The 22,341-nt window shown below is 36.6% G+C and overlaps 1 protein-coding gene across 1 annotated transcript in view; it reads right to left on the bottom strand.

Annotated features, from left to right (window-relative positions):
• LOC139129296 (uncharacterized) overlaps window positions 1–22,341 on the bottom strand; it is a 413,410-nt gene that overhangs the window by 339,879 nt on the left and 51,190 nt on the right. The gene's annotated exons all lie outside the window — the stretch shown is intronic.

Genomic DNA, 22,341 nt, shown 5'->3' with positions numbered 1-22,341 from the left:
GGCAAGTTCCTGTGCGATTTGCTTGTGAGAAAGATAAACCCGAGCATCCATGATGTTATCAATGGTCTGGCGACTTGGGAGACGATTGGCTGTTTTGCCACACAATTTCATGACATCTTCAATGACTTCACTGATTCTTGACGTAGCTATGTGATGGTTGCCGAGACTCATCACACATTTACGTAAAGAATCAGTGAAACACCTTTTATTCACGTCATACAACTGAACAATCCCACCCTCCTCTTGCATACCTTCTAGGAACTCATAGTCACTTTGAGGGTTCGGATCTCTGACGTCAATTTCTGGCATTTAGTGGTTAGGTTTCTCTTTCTTGGTTGCTGTCATCAATGCGACTTTCGAGAACTTGTACTGCTTTTTTCAGTCGTCTGTTTTCTGCAACAAGCTGCTTCACACGTTTCCCAGTTTAATGTTAATGTTGACTCTTCTTTCATAATGCCTCAATTTTCTTGTAGCAAACTCTTTGGTCTGCAGACAGGACTTTAATGCTGTGATTTTTGCCATTGCTCTTGATAATTTTCGGCGCAGTTGGTGTTTTTCAGCATGGACATTTTTTAATTTCTGGGCACGTACTTTAATGCGAGATCGCAAGTCGCGATGCGCTTGGGATGAAATCTTATCTTTTTGTTCTTGTGTTTTCTATAGAGCAGTCACATATTTGGCCAACGTCCCACAACAGTTTTTAAGAGTATATCCTGGTTGTCATTTGATTGAGGCTTAGGGTTGGAAATGGTTTTGACAACTGGCACATCAAATTTTGAAGCCAAGAAATTGGCCTTTTTGCTACCACGCAGTGTCTTTATTTTACCTTTTAATAGGTATAGCTTGGTCTTTAATGCTGCGGGATTGATGTTAATTCTGGCTATACCACTTCTTTGACCGAAACGCTCAGCCAATTTATCCTGAAGACTTGTGGGTTTTGGTGAAGTCCCCAAACAATCCACAAACAAAACAAGCTTCCTCCACAGTAAAAGAAACACTTGGGAGACCATCCTCCATGACAATTATCTTTAATGAATATGCAGGTAAACAAACTAATCAAAAGCCAGGACTTCCTCGGTGTTCAGTATTACTGTATAAATATACAAAGACACATAGTTAGTTTCAATATGACTATTTTAACCCTTTTCCTAGCAATAATGTTCCCTGCCATTAATGTTAGTTGGTGACATGGGCAATAAGTTCAGAAAGATAAAGACACATGATGTATTTCTTGGAGCACATTCATTAAAAGTGTAAACAATTAGACATTGTGATTTCCAGTTCTCACTGTAAATGGAATCCTTGTTAGGCAAAAAACAGTATAATGTGTATTTACGGTAACCTGACCAACCCAAGAAAAACACGCCCACCGTAGACTTGGTTTTCACATTTACAGAAATTTCAATATAATTTTGCTATGTTTTAGTAAATTTCCTAATTTTGTGTATGCTTTTTTTGGGAGGATGCTTAAAAAAGACATAGCAAAAAAAAGCAAATTTGGAGACCTACCTACCCTAATTTTCGGAGGCATATTACAGGAAACAATATTTAGGGGCATTACGATGTATGAGACATATGACATCACATCAATGATGTTTCAATTCAATACTCAAATGTTACAAATGTGCAAAAATTACAGGTATGTGTACTACAGTATTACTCTGTACCTTATAATCCTGTTTTGGACACCATTTAGAACCAAAAACTGTTAGAATGTCTCTCAAAACTATAGGATTGCCAACACTAAGAATTCACAACCTATACAATCTACGAGTATATTATTTTGGCCAATGAATTTTAAGATGCAGTGAACCCTGTCACAGACACACACAGACCAACACTGATACACAGAGAGATGAAAAGGCAGACAGAGACAGACAGACAGACAGACAGACAGACCAACACAAACATACACACATAAAACAAAGTGCAAGTCCGCTTTTTTGGGTTTTATCAACCTTGTACATGTAAGAAAATAATTCTGAACACATGGGTGCCTAACAATCATTAATTCCTGATACAAAATCAAGGCCACCCCCCCAAAAAAAATAGAAAAAACTACTCACTATCACTGTAGGAGGCAATGCCAGGAGACCATTGGTAGGTGCGAGACCTGCGGCCAACTGGTGTAACCGATTCACTTGATTCGTCACTGATAACGACATAACCAGTACAAGAAAACCTAAAAAATTTATTAAATTTCCAGTAGAAACTGGATATGACATTTTTATGCTCAAACCTATATGTGCGCATGAAGGTGTATAAATCCAGTGCAATATCACGAATTGATATGTTAGTCACGAAGTCATGATGGACAAAATAATTTTCAATAATTTCAATGACAATATGGCCCATAAGGCTACTCAGAAGTGTGGTCAAATAAAAGCGCAGTTTTTTGCTCTAACTTCAGTCTTGCCCGAATGAAGGTGTCATTATTTAGCAGACATCCCATTGCTTTTGCGCTCATAAATTGAGAGGGTCCGTCTACCAGTCGCTCAGTAGCCATACCTCGTAATATACTGAATGACATACTAACTGTAGAAAAGCAAACGTGAATCATAAGTCGGTTGATATCTGTTTATGTTTAAATATTAATTACATATATAATGTGGGATATAGTGTGGTACATATTCTGTCAATTATGTTTTACTACATGTTTTACTACATGATTTCATTAATTTACATTGATTAAACTGCATCACAACGGTTTGTCTGAGGGATTTATAATATTCACAAATAAACGTATTGCTGCTCATCTTAAATGATATTATTATTACACGTTTGACGGGTTTCATTTATTTGACAGATTGTAGACTCTTTCACTTTCTACATGCAGTTGATGATCGCTAGACCTATGTTTTGTTAGTGATTGTTATAGCTCATTTCCATTTGGCAGTTTATGAAGATTAATACAACTTGAAAGCCATTAAAGTAATTTTTGACTACATACTAATGGCTATTCTTTGACAGCTTTCCTAGAGGGGTCAACTTGGCAAAGTAACTTTTCCATTTTAAAGTGCAGAGATCAACATTGCCAGCCTGTCAGGCACTTACCATGCATAAAAAAATTTGTACTTAGATGCATGGGTGACTTTTCTGTGTAGATTTAGTACTTTTAAGTAGCAGTTAATTTGAATTAGGTTATAAAGCAGTCATTTTCTCACCTTTTCCACAAAGCAATTAGCATTCAACAGGGTAAACCTTTGATATTTGTATGCCATCTTTTATGAGTAATAAACATCCCCTTCTGTTCCGAGACACCAGTCTATCTTTGTGTATCTTTGAGCTGTGTGACCTAAAGCCAAGCTTGCTCTCACTTAACTATTTTGTACGGTGTACTCGCTTGAGATAGTTTCTGTCAACATAGCCGTATACTGGCGCAAGAGGGCGCTGTTTTTGTGAAATTTTGCTGATTTTGGGCAATCTAGACTTTGTTGGAGTCATTTTTACACGATAATTATTACTAATTTCGTTTAATGTCTTCAATACAACACAAATTCAATGATATTAATCAATTGCAGCTACTACTCTATTTTTGTCATGAATTTTACGGAATCACCAAATCGATTTTGGATCGGAAATCAGGTAATGTTTGTGCAAGTCATGCCTATGAACGCGGTAATTTGAAATGTTGTGTACTCAAGGTGTGTGAAAAATACTAACATAATTCACATTTCAACTACTTACCTTACCGGAAAAACAGCACTGAAATGGAAAAATTACATCGGGTACAGAAAATTCACAATCTCAACTTGCTCCTGCACGTCGAAGTCGAGTGTACTGCTGACGTGTAGCTCACACACGACGTTACGGAAACTGGATATCCGGGGTCACAATTATGTCACAATTATGAACTCAACCCTGCAGCGCCCCCAGTGTCGGTTAAGCATTGCTACTGAAGGTAATAAAGAGAGACTTAAAAGATAGATAGTCTAGAGGGAGATATCATTGGTAAAGTTGAGACAGAGATGAGAAATCTACGTACAGCCAAGTCAGAAATGGAAGATCGCTCCAAGCGGAAATAACCTAGTTTTTCGGGGAGTAGAAGAAGACGAGTACGAGACGTGGGAAGTAACTGAACAGAAGGTGAAAACATTATTATCAGAGAAAATGAATATCAAAGAAAACATTGAGTTCGAAAGAGTTCACAGAATTACGTCGGGAACTGGAAACAACAGGCAATTGTCGCTATGTGTAGTAGATATAAAGACAAGGACAGGATACTGGCGGAAGGGAAATCATTACGTGGAACTTTTATTTTTGTAGACGAACACTTTTCGGCTGAGACGAACTTTATTCGAAAGAAACTTTTCAACAAGCGGAAAGAATTAACAAGCAAAGGCTTTCGAGCCTTTGTTAATTAACAACAAGCGACCTAGCGGCCGATATAGCTCCGCTGTGTTTATGTACAGAATAACTATTTTTGACACATGTTGATGAAGAAGGTGGAAATCTTTGATAACTCAATGCAGTGGCCAGAAAATGTGGCTAAAATAAGCTGCAAAAATACAAAATTGAAGATTTCATCATACTTTGAATATATCACATCCGATCATCCCTAAGAACATGTCAACCAAAGTTTTTTGAGAATAAAATATTCTGACCAAAAATGGCAACAATTGCCCCCAAAAATAAAATTGCAGATTTCATCATAATTTCAAAATATCACTCTTAGTTATACCAAATTTCAAAGCTGTTAGACCAGTACTTTTTGAGAAACGCATTTTTTGACCAAAAATGGGAAATTGCCCCAAAAATTCAAAATTGCAGATGTCATCATTATTTCAATAAATATCATTTAGTTCATCTATGGAAACCTGTATACCAAATTTCAAAGCTATCAGATAAGTAGTTTTGGAAATACACATTTTTTGACCAAAAATGGCAAAAATTGCCCCAATAATACAAAATTACAGATTTCATCAGAAATTCAATATATATTACTAAGCTTATCTGTAGAAACCTGTATACCAAATTTCAAAGCTATCAGACCAGTACTTTTTGAGAAACACATTTTTTGACCAAAAATGGCAAAAATTGCCCCAAAAATTCAAAATTGCAGATTTCATCATTATTTCAATAAATATCATTTAGTTCATCTGTAGAAACCTCTATACCAAATTTCAAAGCTATCAGATGAGTAGTTTTGGAAATACACATTTTTTTACCAAAAATGGCAAAAATTGCCCCAAAAATACAAAATTACAGATTTCATCAGAAATTCAATATATATTACTTAGTTCATCTATAGAAACCTGTATACCAAATTTCAAAACTATCAGACCAGTACTTTTTGAGAAATACATTTTTTGACCAAAAATGGCAAAAATTGCCTTAAAAATGCAAATTTGCATATTTCTGCACAATTTGAACAAATCTGAAATAGATCATCCCTAGGGACATATATACCAAATATCAAAGCTATCTGACCAGTAGTTTTGAAGAAGAAGATTTTTAAAGATTTTTTACCAAAAATGACAAAAATTGCCTTAAAAATACAAATATGCAAATTTCACCACCATTTGAGCAAATCTGATTTAAGTCACCCTAAGCAGACTGCATATCAAATTTCAAAGCAATCGAACGAGCGGTTTCAGAGAAGAAGATTTTTTTACCAAAAACACAAAAAAATGCCCCAAAAATACAAATATGCAAATATCACCATGATTTGAACAAACTGAAGTAAGGTCACCCCAAGTGAACTGCATATAAAATTTCAAAGCAATTGGACTTGTGGTTTTAGAGGAGAAGGCAATTGTTGACGGACGACGGACGCCGGACGCCGGACGCCGCCGGACGAGGACGGATAATCAACCTATTTGATAAGCTCCGCGTCGCTGACAGCGGAGCTAAAAGTTAGTTGCATATGAGGATGGTGTTAAACGAGTGTACACATACAATGAAAATACAAATTGTGTTGGGTGTCAAGGCTCTCCGAGATAGGGAGATGGCGAAGGTCAAAAAAATGTAACTAACCTTGAGAACATAAGCTTCGTATCTTGGAATATTCATGGTCTGTATGCACAATTTTCTGTAAAGTCAATCCGTGATTATTTGTTAAATTTTGATATTATTTGTATCATTGAAACTTGGCTCCATAAGAACATTCTACCACATGTTACACTAGAAGAGCATAATGTTTATCACTCATGTAGAGTTAAACAATCCCGAAAGGGTAGATGTGGGGGAGGAGTTTCTGTTTTTTTTGTCAAAAATTGGTGTGATAAGTGGGTTACTCGACTTGTATCAAATTTGTCTAATTCAGTTTTCCTTATGCTTGATGGTAATAAGTTCGGGTTGTCAAAAAGTGTAATTTTGGGTTGTGTATACATTCCCCCTGAGGGATCGAAGTGTTATGACATAGAAAAAAATGGTATTGAGCTATTAGATCAGCAGTTTTCAAATCTGAAAGTTAAATATCCAAATTGTAATTGGCTGTTGATGGGAGATTTCAATGCGAGGACAGCTAAAGCTTATGATTACATAATGATGATTCAGTTAATTATATTCCGCTTGAAATGGATAATTATGAAATTGACGATTTTGACATGGAGTGCAATTCAAAGGACCTTGTTTTGAACTCTTTTGGTAAACGGCTGCTGGAAATGTGCCAGGACCATTCCATACACTTTTTAAATGGGCGATGGGAGAGGATAAAACGGGGGAGTTTACATGTATTGCTAGCAGGGGGAACAGTGTCGTTGACTACATAATCGCCTCAACTGAGCTTTTCCAAAGTATTTCTGAGTTTAAAGTTGAAGAAAGGACTGATTCAGACCATTTCCCCTTATCATGCAACGTTAAATTTCTATAAATAGAAATGCCCCTCGTAAGGTCGAACCTTCAAATTCAATTCTCCATGATTTCTCATTTTTCAAATGGGATGAAGAAAACTCAAATAGTTTTAATACAAATTTAAGGTCAAGAGAGTGGGAATGTGTTGATGACCTAGTAGCACAAATTTATATTTTGTTCAATTGGGCAGCAGGAGATTACAAAAAGATTAATATGAAAGATAAAATTCTCAAAGAGAAGACACAGCCTCATTGGTTTAATCATGAATGTGAGACAGCAAAGAGGCTTATGTATCAGACACTTCGTAAATTTAGAAAATATAACGACAAGAAAAGCTTGAAAAATTATAAAGATTCAAAGTTAAATTTCAGATCTATCTGCCGAGCCAATAAAAACAATTACAGTAAGACAATTTACAACAACTATGGAAATCTGGGAGAGAGTAATAATAATATTTGGAAATTCCTTAAACGTTTCAGGGAAGTAAACCATATGCCTCAAATATCACTGCTACAGAATGGGTGAATCACTTTGAATCATTGCACAATCCTACTTTACAGAAGACAAATTTCGATATTTCTATAGAAGAATTTCTAGAAAATGCTAATATTTCCCTGGATGTTCAGAGTGGGGATGCAGGGGAATACTTAACGGTAAAATTACAGACAATGAATTATTTTTGCTTTGAACAAACTTAAGACACCAGGTCCCGATGGCATTCTAATGATTTTTACAGGAGTGCTTCAGTCAGTCTTCTTCCTGTGTTAAGTTTTATGTTTAATGCGATTTTTGATGCTGGCATTTTCCCTAAGGAATGGAGTAAGGGACTTATAGTCCCGATATATAAAACAGGCAGTTGTCATGATCCAAATAACTTTAGGGGAATTACTTTACTCAGTTCAGTTGGGAAAATTTTTACCTCCATTTTGAACCAGCGATTAGTTAAATGGGCTGACCTGGTTGGCTCCATTACAGAATGTCAAGCTGGATTCAGAAAAGGTTTCAGCACAATAGATAACATTTTCATATTGCACGTGATGGTACAAAAATACCTGTGTAAACCGAATGGTCGTTTCTACTGTGCCTCATTGATTTTAGCAAGGCATTTGACTCTGTTAACCATAACCTTTCAATTTATAGGCTATGTTCGGAGGGTATCGGAGGAAAAATCTTGAATATTTTGAAAGCTATGTATGCAGATTTATAATCCTGTGTCAAAGCTCAGCATGGTATCACAGATTTCTTTCAGTGTTCAGTTGGCGTCCGACAGGGATGCATGCTGAGTCCCTTTTTGTTTTCACTTTTTATTAATGAGTTGGAAAGTATGTTAACAAGCTCAGGTAATTGTGGGATTCAAATAACCCAGGAGCTTTATGACTTATTTCTATTGCTTTATGCCGATGACGTAACAATTTTTAGTGACACTCAAATTGGTTTGCAACGTTTACTTAGAATATTAGAAACATTTTGTGAAAAGTGGAAGCTTTCAGTAAATATGAAAAAATCCCAAATTGTGGTTTTTAGGAGGGGCGGAATTTTGAAAAGAAATGAGAAGTGGTTATTTAAAGGGGAAAGGATGCAAACTGTTAGTTATTATAGATATTTGGGTTTGTTAATGTCGAGTAGGAACGTGTGGGGCAAAGCCGTTGCTATGCTTGCAGATCAAGCTAGAAAGGCCTTTGGAGTGGTATTTCGTATGATGAAAACCACAGGTTGTTTACCTTACAAGGAATATTTTCGATTATTTGATGCCATGATCCTGCCAATTTTGACGTACGGATCAGAAGTGTGGGGGTATAGCATACACCATGTTGTTGAACGTATTCAACTAAAATATTGTAAATATTTCCTTGGGGTAAAATCTTCTACAGCTGATGCATGTGTAATTGGTGATTGCGGCAGACATCCAATTTTTGTACATACATATAAAAAATTTATTTTGTATTGGTATAAGCTTTAAAAATGCCACAGAACAGAGTTGCAAAACACGCCTATCAACTAGCCGTGTCTCTTGACACTAATAATAAAGTGACGTGGGCGACATATATTAGAAATCTATTGCAAGAGCACGGGATGGTGAGGTTTGGGTGTGGCAGGGTCCCGGGGATTTTGATGCATTTCTCTGCCAGTTTATGACTAGAGTAACGGATTGTTTTAAGCAAAATTGGTTCTCAGAAGTGTGTACCAAAGAAACACTACGCCAATATCGTAATTTCAAAATATTATTTATCACTGAAGGTTATTTGACCGTCAATATGGATACTAGATTTAAAAGAGCTCTTGCATGTTTAAGAAGCTCTAGCCACCGTCTAGCAGTCGAAGAGGGTCGGTCACTTAGATTAGAACTTGAAGAACGAATCTGTAAAATATGTGAGTCTGGGGAGATTGAAGATGAATATCACTTCACCTTAATATGTCCGCTATATCATAATTTGAGAAAGAAATAAGTGGTCTTTTGAACATCCAACTCAGCAAAAATTTTATTCACTAATGTCAAGCTCCAGAGACACTTATTATCAGTTTGTCAATTTTTGTTTATAAAGAATTTAAACTAAGGGAACAATGTGTTTGACCAATTTTCTGTACTTCTCCTCTGTTTATAAAGTTGTTTTATTGTATTTGATTTGCAATTTTGGCCAGCGGCCTGTAAAAGCAATAAAGTATTATTATTATATTATTATTATTATTAGACATCACCGACAGAAAACGGCCTTTATCAAACTTCAAAATGATGAACAGAATTTTGATTTCTGTACCTAACTAAATGCAAATTTGACTTATTTCAGATGTTACATTGTACCATTGAGTTCATAATGGATAACTGTGAGAAGTTTGAAGATTACTGCATCATGTTTGTTCTCAAAAACACTACTTCTATCAATAATTGTACCTTTTGATACAGTATATTTATATTTTACTTTACTATTTGAACTGTCAAATACTTGATTTGAGACATTGCTGCACAAATGTGTTATTTGACTAGCATTGTCAATAAATAAAGACTACAAAACTTATCGTTACTTATATTGTAATAAGCAGTCATTGTTTGTTGATCCATTCGAAATTTTGTTCTTCAATTTCATCTATTCTATACCCTTCAGATATTTAACTTTAATATCCGAACTTCAAGTTGAATGTGAAACGTTTTTGTAAAAGTGTTAGTCTACTTGAATCAAAACACAGGCCGATGTGTTATCATAGCCTCCAACTTCTTCAGTGAGGTGTGAGAGCCAGCTGAACCGTGAGCATACATGAATTTCAGACACAATACCACTGAGGGCGCTATTTTTATCTCTCGCTAAAACTTTAGCAGGGCCAAAGGTCATTTGAGTGGTTCAGCTGTGCTCAGACAGGCACTGAAACAGAGCTGTGTGAAAATATCTGGTGTGAGATGAGATAACACTGACTTCATGACCGGATATTTTCATATTCACTTACAAGATCAGGTATACTATGGCAAAAATGAAGATATTTTTAAGACAAGTGTGTGTGGTTATGCCATCATCTTGTACACCAGGACCAGAACATGACAATCAGACATGTTGTGTCTAATACATTTTATTACTAAAATACAAAACGACATCTACATGAAATCTAAAATTTAACCATGAACATTTACCAAAACCTAAGATGCATACAAAATATAAGCATTTCAACTACAACTTAACTCAATCCATGCTACCTGTGAGCAGGTACTGTTGGCCATCGTTTTGGCATATTTTGCAATGTCAGTATTATTGAAAAATATTGCTGAACATAAAGTAGAAGACTGCAACACCATTCATTGAATCATATCACTGAAATCAATGTCCTTATTCTGCCTGATGAAAAGTAAGCCAAGCAACACTATCACTAGAGGTACTAAAATTCATGTATTTGAATAAATGCAGGACATGAGGACATATTCTGAAAATATTTTCAATTTAAGTACAATATACTTCTGCTATTCATGTTCCTTCAAAACAAAAGATGAGATAATTCTAGGGACAGTTTTCGTAGCTTTATGTTAAAGATACGGATAGTGATGAAAAAAATAAAGACTGTAAACTTGTAAATAAAACAAGAAACATGTTCAATGTTTGTTTTCTTGTAGACAGATAATAGACATAATCTACTCATGTATTGCATGATTGCAATTATAAACTCACTTGTGGGTTTTATTCCTACAAATTAGAATACTGCAAACATAACAGATTAAACAGTATGATATGCACATTGAACTTAAAAATTAAAGGCAGTGATATAAATTACATAAGAATAATCTTTCATACCGAAGTAAAACCAAACGGCAACATTCCAAACATTTTTACAGAGTCAGAAAAATACTGAAACACATGTATTTACAGCATGAGAATACTACTGAATGCCTTCACCAACATGTTTTCAGTCAGTGTGAGGGAATGCTGAGAAATGTTTAATTGTGTTTTTCACAACTTTCACAAAATTTCAAAATTCTAGTAGCAATCTCTTGGAGTGCAATTTAAGCATTTTATCATGATTGTCAATACAAAACTTTGTTGACATATAAAAGGGGCGATATTCAAATATATTAGAAGTGTTAAAGTGAACAATGATGGTAAAATAATTCATCCTCAAGCAAAGTAAAACCAATTCTCTAGTAAAAATTTTACAATATCACAAAAAGTAACAATATACATGGCGCTATTTGTATTTGCTGCTGGAGAATACTAATGAATGCCATCACCAATGTGTTTTCAGCCAGTGTGATGGAATCAGGAGAAACATTTATTATGTTTCGTACAAATTTTCTTAAATTTCTAAATTCTAGCTACAGGCTCTAAGAATGTAATTTCAGTACTTGATCACTATACTGATTGCAATAACTGTTCATTTATGTTTCCATATATGTTTACACAGATTTCATTCTTTTTCCAGCAGAGAAAGGGTTTGAAAATAGTAACCTTCTGTCACGCCTAATCAGTTACATGTACAACAATCTCTAACAAAATGTGAAACATCAAATTGATTCCAGTATTCAAACTTACTGGACAAGCTACAAAAAAGAAAGAGATATTCTATGTGCACTCCGAACATCCAAGGGGAGATTACATCATGCATACTTACATATAGCTCATCTCTTATTTATTAAACCAAACTGCATGAATATACAAATGCGTAAATCCATCTTTAAGTATGCTAAATAAACATATCAAATCTTTAAGTAATATCTGTGAAAGTCACATATATGAAGGACATGTAATACTTATCTACTGGATATAAGATATCTCTATGTCTCTTACTGCCCTACTTAGGTATCAAGTCACTGCTAAAATACTAAATTATCGCACAAAACACTGAATACACACTCTTCTTTCAATATTGTATGTAATATGGCAGTATAAAACCCAGCTTGCTATTGACATCTGTATGGCGGGGTACATTTCATGTTCTCCAGATAACTGAGGAACTGGTATTTAATTCTGAGCAATCTCATTTATTCAATATCTTACTATCTGTACACTGTAATTAACTTTCCCAAGGAAGATTGCAGGTAAATAAACGCGCTGTTAATAGTTTACGATTACTCAGAGATATATTTAAGATGATAGTTCAACATTCAACACCAGAAGAGTGATGTCGGCCTATCAATTGTTTGCATCTTATTCTGAAATCAATTTTGATACAAAGTGTATAACAAAATCCTTTCAGCATCTGATCAAACCTAACTTTCTTGCTGAAAATACTATGATGTCACAGCTTTATTATGGGAATGAAAACACGACAAATGTACAATCCTCTTAATCACTCTGTCATGATGAATATTTCTGAATTCAACATGTTGGCAGAGGTTAAGACATCCGAGTAGAAATTTATACAAACTTTTCAAAGCAATTTTGTGTTTCGTTGTCGTCATTTCGTAGTGCTGTGAAATATTTCACAGGTTTTAACTTGGATTTGGCTAAAATGCACAACTCTTGTGCTATATCTTCAATCTACATGAATAATTTTACATTTGATAATGTTCAAGATTTTGTTGGATCTTTTTCAGTAGGAGGGCGATAGCCTGAAGTGCTAGGCTGTGGAGATGATGGTAGCAAAGTTTGTTCCTTATGCTGTGCTCTGTGATATGACATTTCTTTTGAATATTGCTCTTCTTGGGAACAGGACATGCTTGATTTGGTAGACTTGTATGTTGCTTTTTCTTTCTCTGAAGCAGCTTGACTTTTTTCAAAGCTTGTCATTGATGAAACACCTTTACCGTAAGACTCTTTACCACTGTATTGTGTTTTATTATGACTGAGATCAAGATGAGCAAGTCTGGGCTTGAACCTAAACCTTTCATTCAATCTGTATGCACCAGAATCTCCTATATTATTATGACTGAGATCAAGATGAGAAAGTCCATGAATTGACTTCATCCCTTCACTCAAACTCTTTGCACCAATGTCTCCTATGTTATTATGACTAAGATCAAGATGAGTAAGTCCATGCATTGACTTCTCATTTCACTCAAACGCTTTGCACCAATGTCTCCTATGTTATTATGACTAAGATCAAGATGAGTAAGTCCATGCATTGACCTCATCATTTCACTCAAACTCTTTGCCCCACTGTCTCCTATGTTATTATGACTAAGATCAAGATGAGTAAGTCCATGCATTGACTTCATCCCTTTACTCAAACTCTTTGCACCACTGTCTCCTATGTTATTATGACTAAGATCAAGATGAGTAAGTCCATGCATTGACCTCATCCCTTCACTCAAACTCTTTGCACCACTGTCTCCTATGTTATTATGACTAAGATCAAGATGAGAAAGTCCATGAATTGACTTCATCTCTTCACTCAAACTCTTTGCACCACTTTCTCCTATGCTATTATGACTAAGATCAAAATGAGTAAGTCCATGAATTGATTTCATCCCTTCACTCAAAGTCTTTGCACCAATGTCTCCTATGTTATTATGACTAAGATCAGGATGAGTAAGTCCATGCATTGACGTCATCATTTCACTCAACTCCTTACCCCACTGTCTCCTATGTTATTATGACTAAGATCAAGATGAGTAAGTCCATGCATTGACTTCATCCCTTCACTCAAACTCTTTGCACCACTGTCTCCTATGTTATTATGACTAAGATCAAGATGAGTAAGTCCATGCATTGACCTAATCATTTCACTCAAACTCTTTGCACCACTGTCTCCTATGTTATTATGACTAAGATTAAGATGAGTAAGTCCATGCATTGACCTCATCATTTCACTCAAACTCTTTGCACCACTGTCTCCTATGTTATTATGACTAAGATCAAGATGAGTAAGTCCATGAATTGACTTCATCCCTTCACTCAAACTCTTTGCACCACTGTCTCCTATGTTATTATGACTAAGATCAAGATGAGTAAGTCCATGCATTGACCTCATCCCTTCACTCAAACTCTTTGCACCACTGTCTCCTATGCTATTATGACTAAGATCAAGATGAGTAAGTCCATGCATTGACGTCATCCCTTCACTCAAAGTCTTTGCACCACTGTCTCCTATGTTATTATGACTAAGATCAAGATGAGTAAGTCCATGCATTGACCTCATCACTTCACTCAAACTCTTTGCACCACTGTCTCCTATGGTAAAATGACTAAGAACAAGATTAGTAAGTCTATACATTGACCTCATCCCTTCACTCAAACTCTTTGCACCAGAATCTCCTATATTATTATAACTAATATCAGATGAGTAAGTCCATGCATTGACCTCATCATTCACTGAAACTCTTTGCACCACTGTCTCCTCAGTGTTATTATGACTAAGATCAAGATGAGTAAGTCCATGCATTAACCGCATCACTTCACTCAAACTCTTTGCACCACTGTCTCCTATGTTATTATGACTAAGATCAAGATGAGTAAGTCCATGCATTGACCCTATCACTTCACTCAAGCTCTTTGCACCACTTTCTCCCATGTTATTATGACTAAGATCAAGATGAGTAAGTCCATGCATTAACCGCATCCTTTCACTCAAGCTCTGTGCACCACTGTCTCCTATGTTATTATGACTAAGATCAAGATGAGTAAGTCCATGCATTGACCCCATCCCTTCACTCAAACTCTCTGCACCACTGTCTCCGATGTTATTATGACTAAGATCAAGATGAGTAATTCCGTGCATAGACCTCATCATTTCACTCAAACTCTTTGCACCACTGTCTCCTATGTTATTGTGACTAAGATCAAGATGAGTCAGTCCTTGAATTGACTTCATCCCTTCACTCAAATTCTTTGCCCCACTTGCTCCTATGTTATAATGACTAAGATCAAGATAAGCAAGTCCATGCATTGACCCCATCCCTTCACTCAAACTCTTTGCACCACTGTCTCCTATGTTATTATGACTAAGATCAAGATGAGTAAGTACATGCATTGACCTCATCATTTCACTCAAACTCTTTGCACCACTGTCTCCTATGGTAAAATGACTAAGAACAAGATTAGTAAGTCTATACATTGACCTCATCCCTTCACTCAAACTCTTTGCACCAGAATCTCCTATGTTATTATAACTAATATCAAGATGAGTAAGTCCATGCATTGACCTCATCATTTCACTGAAACTCTTTGCACCACTGTCTCCTCAGTTATTATGACTGAGATCAAGATAAGTAAGTCCATGCATTGACCTCATCATTTCACTCAAACTCTTTGCACCATTGTCTCCTATGTTATTATGACTGAGATCAAGATGAGTAAGTCCATGCATCGACCTCATCCCTTCACTCAAACTCTTTGCACCACTTTCTCCTATGTTATTATGACTAAGATCAAGATGAGTAATTCCGTGCATTGACCCCATCATTTCACTCAAACTCTTTGCACCACTGTCTCCTATGTTTTTGTGACTAAGATCAAGATGAGTAAGTCTATGAATTGACTTCATCCCTTCACTCAAACTCTTTGCAGCACTTTCTCCTATGTTATTATGACTAAGATCAAGATGAGTAATTCCGTGCATTGACCTCATCATTTCACTCAAACTCTTTGCACCACTGTCTCCTATGTTATTGTGACTAAGACCAAGATGAGTCAGTCCTTGAATTGACTTCATCCCTTCACTCAAATTCTTTGCCCCACTTTCTCCTATGTTATAATGACTAAGATCAAGATAAGCAAGTCCATGCATTGACCTCATCCATTTACTCAAACTCTTTGCACCAATGTCTCCTATGTTATTATGACTAAGATCAAGATGAGTAAGTCCATGCATTGACCTCATCACTTCACTCAAACTCTCTGCACCACTGTCTCCTATGTTATTATGACTAAGATCAAGATGAGTAAGTCCATACATTGACTTCATCTCTTCACTCAGACTCTTTGCACCACTGTCTCCTATGTTATTATAACTAAGATCAAGATGACTAAGTCCATCCATTGACCTCTCACTTCACTCAAATTCTTTGCCCCACTTTCTCCTATGTTATTATGACTAAGATCAACATGAGTAAGTCCATACATTGACTTCATCTCTTCACTCAGACTCTTTGCACCACTGTCGTTTATGTTATTATGACTAAGATCAAGATAACTAAGTCCATCCATTGACCTCATCCCTCGACTGAAACTCTTTGCATCATTCTCTCCTAAGTTATTATGACTAAGATCAAGATGAGTAAGGCCATACATTGTCCTCATCCCTTCACTCAAACTCTTTGCACCACTGTCTCCTATGTTATTATGACTAAGATCAAGATGAGTAAGTATATGCATTGACCTCATCCCTTCACTCAAACTCTTTGCACCACTTTCTCCTATGTTATTATGACTAAGATCAAGATGAGTAAGTCCATAAATTGACTTCATCGCTTCACTCAAACTCTTTGCACCACATTCTCCTATGTTATTATGACTAAGATCAACATGACTAAGTCCATGCATTGACCTCATCATTTCACTGAAACTCTTTGCACCACTGTCTCCTATGTTATTATGACTAAGATCAAGATGAGTAAGTTTATGCATTGACCTCATCCCTTCACTCAAACTCTTTGCACAACTGTCTCCTATGTTATTATGACTAAGATCAAAACGAGTAAGTACATGAATCGACTTCATCCCTTCACTCAAACTCTTTGCACCACTTTCTCCTATATTATTATGACTAAGATCAAGATGAGTAATTCCGTGCATTGACCTCATCATTTCACTCAAACTCTTTGCACCACTGTCTCCTATGTTATTGTGACTAAGATCAAGATGAGTAAGTCTATGAATTGACTTCATCCCTTCACTCAAACTCTTTGCACCACTTTCTCCTATGTTATTATGACTAAGCTCAAGATGAGTAATTCCGTGCATTGACCTCATCATTTCACTCAAACTCTTTGCACCACTTTCTCCTATGTTATTATGACTAAGATCAAAATGAGTAAGTCCATGCATTGACCTTATCACTTCACTCAAACTCTTTGCACCACTGTCTCCTATGTTATTATGACTAAGATCAAGATGAGTAAGTCCATGCATTGACCTAATCCCTTCACTCAAACTCTTTGCACCACTGTCTCCTATGTTATTATGACTAAGATCAAGATGAGTAAGTCCGTGCATTGACCTCATCATTTCACTCAAACTCTTTGCACCACTGTCTCCTATGTTATTATGACTAAGATCAAGATGAGTAAGTCCATGCATTGACCTCATCCCTTCACTCAAACTCTTTGCACCACTGTCTCCTATGTTATTATGACCAAGATCAAGATGAGTAAGTCCATGCATTGACCTCATCATTTCACTCAAACTCTTTGCACCACTGTCTCCTATGTTATTATGACTAAGATCAAGATGTGTAAGTCCATGCATTGACCTCATCACTTCACTCAAACTCTTTGCACCACTGTCTCCTATGTTATTATGACTAAGATCAAGATGAGTAAGTCCATGCATTGACCTCATCACTTCACTCAAACTCTTTGCACCACTGTCTCGTATGTTATTATGACTAAGATCAAGATGAGTAGTCTGTGCATTGACCTCACCATTTCACTCAAACTCTTTGCACCACTTTCTCCTATGTTATTATGACTAAGATCAAGATGAGTAAGTCCATAAATTGACTTCATCGCTTCACTCAAACTCTTTGCACCACATTCTCCTATGTTATTATGACTAAGATCAACATGACTAAGTCCATGCATTGACCTCATCATTTCACTGAAACTCTTTGCACCACTGTCTCCTATGTTATTATGACTAAGATCAAGATGAGTAAGTCCATGTATTGACCTCATCATTTCACTCAAACTCTTTGCACCACTGTCTCCTATGTTATTATGACTAAGATCAAAACGAGTAAGTACATGAATCGACTTCATCCCTTCACTCAAACTCTTTGCACCACTTTCTCCTATATTATTATGACTAAGATCAAGATGAGTAATCCGTGCATTGACCTCATCATTTCACTCAAACTCTTTGCACCACTGTCTCCTATGTTATTGTGACTAAGATCAAGATGAGTAAGTCTATGAATTGACTTCATCCCTTCACTCAAACTCTTTGCACCACTTTCTCCTATGTTATTATGACTAAGCTCAAGATGAGTAAGTCCATGCATTGACCTCATCATTTCACTCAAACTCTTTGCACCACTGTCTCCTATGTTATTATGACTAAGATCAAGATGAGTAAGTCCATGCATTGACCTTATCACTTCACTCAAACTCTTTGCACCACTGTCTCCTATGTTATTATGACTAAGATGAAGATGAGTAAGTCCATGCATTGACCTCATCCCTTCACTCAAACTCTTTGCACCACTGTCTCCTATGTTATTATGACTAAGATCAAGATGAGTAAGTCCATGCATTGAACTCATCACTTCACTCAAACTCTTTGCACCACTGTCTCCTATGTTATTATGACTAAGATCAAAATGAGTAAGTCCATGCATTGACCTAATCCCTTCACTCAAACTCTTTGCACCACTGTCTCCTATGTTATTATGACTAAGATCAAGATGAGTAAGTCCATGCATTGACTTCATCCCTTCACTCAAACTCTTTGCACCACTGTCTCCTATGTTATTATGACTAAGATCAAGATGAGTAAGTCCATGCATTGCCCTATCCCTTCACTCAAACTCTTTGCACCACGTCTCGTATCACTGCGGGGCCAAAGGCCCCCCATTTTGTTTCATATTAGCGTGTCACTTTTTCGCCGCACATACGTCGTGTACGCGTACAGTGAGTCAAATCCGCCTTTGACGCTATGTATTAAATTTCGCAAAATTTCCACGCTGCACAGCTTAATATTGATGGAAGAGTTGCAGATTCAATTTCCTCACATGTTGACCTTTCCATTATGATATTTTGGCAATAATTTCATGAAGGAATTATGAAAATACATATGTGATAATTATTCATATGCAAAAATAGGCGAAAACACAGTCAACAGCCAAACGATCGTTAACTCGTCATTTCATAAAAATAAGAGGGAAAATCAAAAAAGTAAAACGATAGAGTTTTAGTTAACCTTCATGAGATGTGCTATTTCAAATATCGTAAGAAATTACGGCGAAATGAAAAAGTTAAACCAATGGGTTTTTTCAGATATATTTTCATTTTACGACGTGGCGAATAAGCTTGATTTCCCGTAGAAAACAATAGCGTGTAATATACCGAACAGATTGCACACTTCTCGTCGGTTCAAATTCCTCAATTTTGAACGAATAATGATGAAAATTGACATGGTGATCCTTTAATTAATATACAAAATTCCTATCGTTTTAGATTTTTGAATTTCTTCACGAAAATTGTTTTATTTGAATTTTATTTATTCCGATCACTGAAATATACTGTTGCCGTCAATGATTTGGCGAGCTGACGGCGTGTACATATGCAGAACACGGGCCTTAAATTGACGCATTTTTATCAGTATGCGTCTTGTAAGATGTACAGACCAAATGCATGTCATGTTGTTGTAATTTATACCAAATTTTGGCGAAAATCAACGATGAAAATTCCAGTAAATTTGAAAAAAAAACCACAGAACGGAGGCGAACGGGCGCAGACTCTCCACTGTAACCGTGCAGTGAACGTTATCGATCGATATCCTTTTATCGGAAATTGATACATTGTTGTCGTGCTCACTCGCAGGTCATATTCAGCTCACAATGGCGCCAAACTTGCAAAGAGCGCCAAAATGTGAACGCATCGCCAAAACTGTAAAAAAGTGTCGACGATTCAATCTAAGTACAAGAAACCAACGGATACGTTGATTTTATGCTAGCTAAGTCAATATATACGGGCTATGTGGACATATTAATGATTTGACCTCGACACATGAGCCCGTACGCCAGCAGATGTCGATCGATATTCTATTGAAAATAAATTGATACAATGTTCACTGTCGTCACTAGCAACCGGCCGAAAGCGCTCTCAGGTAGAATATATGCTTCGCGGAATACGAAACATTCAGGCATACGTTCGTCCCGCAGTGTATGTTATTATGACTAAGATCAAGATGAGTAAGTCCATGCATTGACCTCATCATTTCACTCAAACTCTTTGCACCACTTTCTCCTATGTTATTATGACTAAGATCAAGATGTGTAAGTCCATAAATTGACTTCATCCCTTCACTCAAACTCTTTGCACCACATTCTCCTATGTTATTATGACTAAGATCAACATGACTAAGTCCATGCATTGACCTCATCATTTCACTGAAACTCTTTGCACCACTGTCTCCTATGTTATTATGACTAAGATCAAGATGAGTAAGTCCATGCATTGACCTATCATTTCACTGAAACTCTTTGCACCACTGTCTCCTATGTTATTATGACTAAGATCAACATGACTAAGTCCATGCATTGACCTCATCATTTCACTCAAACTCTTTGCACCACTGTCTCCTATGTATTATGACTAAGATCAACATGACTAAGTCCATACATTGACCTCATCCCTTCACTCAAACTCTTTGCACCATTTCTCCTATGTTATTAGTCCCCACGGACACCGTCCGGGGGGACTTATAGGTTTGGTCATGTCCGTGCGTGCGTGCGTGCGTCCGTGCGTGCGTCCGTGCGTGCGTCCGTTCACGCAGATATCTCAGAGACGCCTGGAGCGATTTCGTTCAAACTTGGTACAAGGATAGTACCATACCTCATACAGATGCACGTCAATTTGTTTCACAATGCGATCAAATTTGGCCGTGGTAGAGGACTTTTTAGTTTTCACCTCCATAGACTCCCATGTATAAGGCAGACCATAGACTCCCATGTATAAGGCAGACCATAGACTCCCATGTATAAGGCAGACCATAGACTCCCATGTATAAGGCAGTCCATAGACTCCCATGTATAAGGCAGTCCATAGACTCCCATGTATAAGGCAGTCCATAGACTCCCATGTATAAGGCAGTCCATAGACTCCCATGTATAAGGCAGTACATAGGCTCCCATGTATAAGGCCAAGATAAATAAAAATTTAGTTCTCATCGTATTCATATTGCAAAAAGGATGCAGTGACACAGTTTTTAGTCCCCACAGATAAAGTCCAGGGGGCTCATAGATTGGGTCATGTCAGTCCGTGAGTCCATCCGTTCACGCAGATATCTCAGACACTTTGACAAATGTAATGTGACCATGGTGACCTTTGACCTCGAATATACATATTTGTCCATAACTCAGTAACCACAAGTGGTAAACCTTTCATATATGGTATGATGGGACACCCTATGACGCCACATATTGTACCTCATTAATTATGTGCATATCTAATTTTGAGCGAGCCAATAGAGCCAGAGGTCTGATTTTTGGTATGTAGGGATAACTTAGCAATACAATTTTTTTGACAAAATGTCACGTGACCTTGGTGACCTTTAACCTCAAATATACATATTTGTCCATAACTCAGTAATCACTACCTAATGCTACACCCTTCATATTTGGTATGATGGGACACCTTATGACACCACATATTGTACCTCATTAGTTATGTGCATATCTAATTTGAGCGAGCCAATAGAGCCAGAGGTCTGATTTTTGGTATGTAGGGATAACTTAGCAATACAATTTTTTTGACAAAATGTCAAGTGATCTCAATGACCTTTGACCTCAAATATACATATTTGTGCATAACTCAGTAACCACAAGTGCTACACTCTTCATATTTGGTATGATGGGACACCTTATGACGCCACATATTGTACCTCATTAATTATGCGCATATGTAATTTTGAGCGAGCCAAAAGAGCTAGAGGTCTGATTTTTGGTATATAGGGATAACTTAGCAATACAATTATTTTGAAAAAATGTAATGTGACCTTGGTGACCTTTGACCTCAAATATACATATTTGTCCAAAACTCAGTAACCACAAATGCTACACCCTTCATATTTGGTATGATGGGACACCTTATGACGCCACATATTGTACCTCATTAATTATGCACATATCTAATTTTGAGTGAGCGAATAGAGCTAGAGGTCTGATTATTGGTATATAGGGATAACTTAGCAATACAATTTTTTTGACAAAATGTCACGTGACCTTGGTGACCTTTGACCTCAAATATACATA

Source organism: Ptychodera flava, chromosome 3 (assembly GCF_041260155.1).
Source record: "Ptychodera flava strain L36383 chromosome 3, AS_Pfla_20210202, whole genome shotgun sequence".
Lineage (NCBI taxonomy): Eukaryota > Metazoa > Hemichordata > Enteropneusta > Ptychoderidae > Ptychodera > Ptychodera flava.
This window is presented reverse-complemented; position numbering and strand designations above follow the sequence as displayed.